The sequence below is a fragment of the Chanos chanos genome, chromosome 8 (assembly GCF_902362185.1).
Source record: "Chanos chanos chromosome 8, fChaCha1.1, whole genome shotgun sequence".
NCBI lineage: Eukaryota > Metazoa > Chordata > Actinopteri > Gonorynchiformes > Chanidae > Chanos > Chanos chanos.
Window position 1 is genome coordinate 34139489 of NC_044502.1, and position 3033 is coordinate 34142521.

The window sequence follows — 3033 nt, forward strand, 5'->3', positions numbered from 1 at the left end:
ATCCAAACTTGAAGTTGCAATAGATTTACTGATCTATGCCTCTGCTTTCAAAGCACGAAAGAGAGGTCACATAGAGGAGACCTCTAAGTCCAAGTTCACCTTGCTGCTTTCTTCTCAATGCTAGTAAAGGCTTGCCTGTCTCTCTCCTTTCCTCTTGCCCCTCTCCCATTGTTAGTCACCTTGTTTATTGGCTGAAACAGCCCTGCCGTACTGGACATCATCTGAAACCACAAACGACAGGATGCAATAAGCTGGAGAATAGCAGCAATCTGAGGAAAGTTCTCCATTCGCTAGCTCTCCCTAACTCTCTGTCTTCTTCTCCTGAACAGAAAATAAAAAAATCAATAGCAGCTCACAGGGCTTGATAAAAGCGCTGGACAGCCCAAGCGGCCACGCTGGATATAGTAAATTAAAGTGATCAAAATTTTCCAGTCGACTCAGCCTACAGCCCTACATAAACTAACAACCCTGTCTCCCCAACTGCCTGTCATCCACTTCACCTCGCTATCTTTTCTCCCCCCCCCCTTCTCTCCCTCTCTCCCTCTCTCTCTCTCTCTCTCTCTCTCTCTCCCTCTCTCTCTCATTCTTTCTCCCTCTATCTTTCTTTCTATTTCAATCTCCCCCCCACCACCACTCAGTCTGGTTTTTGTTTTTTTGTCTTGCTTTTCATTTGTGAATTTGTACATTTTTAATTTTACACATATGCATATTAACATTAATACTTCTTTTTTTTTTTCAATTATATCACAGCAAAATGTTGACACACTAACGTCAGGGAAAGAAAATGTCTGTAGACTACCTTTCAGTGACAGTGAAACATATCTGGACATTTTAGTTTAAAAATGACAAGTATCAGCGGAACAATTTTACAAGCCTCAAAAAATCCAATATTGTATTTTCAAAATTCATAACAAAATAAATCTTATTATGACTCATTTCACATGACGCGTTGAACTTTCCTGTATATTCTCCGAGTACTCATACCCAGAAATGTTATATTTAGAACCTTTAGAACATTTTTGATACGAGCAGATAGAGTTGTTCACTAATTACTGTTCCTTTGCCTTATCTCAGTGCTTCATGTTCCCGTTAATCATACACTGTCATTTTCAAGTCATTATAATGATATTAACATCAAAATTATGATCAGACTTAGATCAGACAAAGCCAGACTACACAGCTTGCACATTCTTAGAAAAAAAAAAAAGTCTGCTGAAAATGCGATTACTCAATTACAGTAATGCAGGAGACAGCTGACTCATTCGACAGTCCAGCAGTGCCACACAAAGCCACTTGGCACAAACTCAGTTGATATCAGTTAGCTAGGATTATCAAAGGGATTGTCAAATGAGATTACTTCCTGGGTGAGGTCGGATTACATGCATCTGATGTTTCCACCATAAGCGATTCACATGAAACTCTCAGGATTAAAAGTGAACAGGGATCTTCTCTGGCTTCACAGGTCAGTCTGTTCCGAAGGACAAAAATCTTCTGCCTTCTTCCTTTCCCTGTGGTAGCCCTGAGTCAAAACTTATGCTGTTTGGCAGACTGAGGAGTCAACCTTTAATGATGGAGTCTGGATCTCAGTAATGCGACTGGTTGAAGGGAAGGATTTGATGTTCTGACCTTCTGCACGTGGGTGGCAGCGTAGTGTGAGAGTTGTGAAGTGGCCTAGGGTGGAAACCAGGGGGAAGGAAATGCATCTGCAACATGCACCAGCCATGACCTAATAGCCAGTTGACCTACAAAAGGTCAGACAGCAGACAGCCTTGAGAGGCTTAGACCCAGCTGTAACTCAAGGCACCCCTCTGTTGCTCCACTTAGCACAGAACAGACCCACCATGTTCTCTCTCCATGTCTCTCTCTCCCTCTCTCTCTGTTGCGCGCGCGCACACACACACACACACACACACACACACACACACACACACACACGCACATACACATACACAGACACGGGCACAAACACAGACACAAACACACACACACATACACACACACATGCATGCACGCGCACACACACACACACATACACACACACACACACACACACACACACACACACACACACACAAATACATATACACACACATACATGATGAAGTGCTTCTTCTTCCCTGTAGTACTATAATATTTAACATTGACGTCTTATTTTCAGAGTTGTGTTCTCCTCAGGAGAAAACAGGAAAAGAGACAAAAAGAAGGGGGAGAGGGTACCAATAATTTGCTGTATCAATGGTTTCAATTGATTGGCTGAATGCCTTGGGATGTCACTGAATATGCAATCTATAATAACTCAAACTGCTAATCAATAGCTCTCTGTATGACAACGACACTATAGTTGAAATGTATAGAGCTTTTGACAATCACTCCAAATTCTTTATTTCTGTAATTCTGAGTGGTTTTTTTTTTTTGCTTTTATATTGTCTTGAAAATTTACAGAACGAGACAAAATATATTGCACTAATTTCATGCCAGACTAATGATTGTACATTTATTTATTTAAACCCAGCAATTGTACGTTAGTTGACACTGGCAGAAAAGTAAGGAAACAAACAGGATGTCTATGAGCACAGATCACAGATAACAGTAAGGTTTGATTTAAAATCATTATTTCCAGCATTTAAAATTTCATGTTTAGTTATCGTCAAAACTCTTTTCTTTTCATTTCTTTCCTTTTCTTTTCTTTTCTTGAACGATGTTAAAACACTGTAATAAAAAAGTAGAAGCTTACTACTGTTGTCATTTGCAGCAATATGTCCTCTGGAGAAAAAAAAAAATTCTCTGAAAACCTTTGCAAGATTTCTTATTAACCATGTACGTTTTTAAAGCGGTTCCTCCTTCATAATAAGTTTTCTTCCCGTTTTCATTTCAAGAAGTTGTAGCGCAGCCACCGTAAGCTTATTAAAGCTGTGAAGCATAAGCCAGAAAACAGAGACGGGATCTTAGACCGTCGATGTCCTTTGAGGACAGTTCATGAGCTGAACCACAAGAGCTTCCTCGAGGCATGCACAAATGCTGTTCTATATTTAT